The sequence below is a fragment of the Carcharodon carcharias genome, chromosome 3, assembly GCF_017639515.1.
Source record: "Carcharodon carcharias isolate sCarCar2 chromosome 3, sCarCar2.pri, whole genome shotgun sequence".
NCBI lineage: Eukaryota > Metazoa > Chordata > Chondrichthyes > Lamniformes > Lamnidae > Carcharodon > Carcharodon carcharias.
The window spans coordinates 228,986,614-228,987,524 of NC_054469.1; positions in this window are offsets into that span (position 1 = coordinate 228,986,614).

Here is a 911-nt window from a genome sequence, read left to right on the forward strand (position 1 = left end):
TTACTATGTTTTTTTTCTTTGACTTTTTTTTTTAAATCTTGTTTTCAGTTGCCTTCTACTCTTGCCTAAAGGGGACAGGAGTGAATGGGGGCGTGTGTGTGTGTATATATATATTGTCATCAAGCAGGGGGAAATTCAACACCCAGGATATTCCAATGTTATGTCGGACTTTGGTCTTCTACACCTATGCTTTTTGTTTGCACCCCGGTGCATCATTTCAGTCGGTGATACGGTTATTGTCCTCTTCCTTCCTTCAACAAAATAAATTTGACACTTTAGTCACTTGCATGTATTATTGTCTGAAGCTGGAGCTGCTGCTGAATTGGCGTCATTGTAACCAAACTGCCTCATTTCCATTCAGGGAGTTAAATTTCACTCCTCCTCTCCTCTGACTGTTAGTAACCATGTCACCTGATCCCTTTTTAGTTTCAAAAGTGTAATCATGATTTTAAATTAAACTACAGGAAACTTTTATATCCCACCTGCCGAGGACACAGAAGAATTAAAAATGAGAAACCTCCTTTAATGCTAATATTTGTGCATTTCATCATTTTTTTAATTTTGGAATTTTATAATTCGTCCCTCGTCCATTGAATACATTTATAGTAAAGGTTTGTGTGCTGTATTTTTAAGATTCTCCTCATGTGTTAAATTCAATTGTGGTTCTGAAATGCAAGGAGATTATAAGAAAAATACATGCCTTTTTCCATCAGCATGTCAGAAGAGTTTGGAGGAAGAAGACTGAACATGGAAATGTTCTGGTATTTAAATTTCAAAGCAGCAAATAACTCGACCACAGAATGCCATCAGTTATGAAACTGGTTTAGTTTTGGGAAATGCAATACAACATCAGTAAATTTAAGATTTTCTAATGGACACTGTGACTTTTAACTTGAGCAACAACTTTTTTG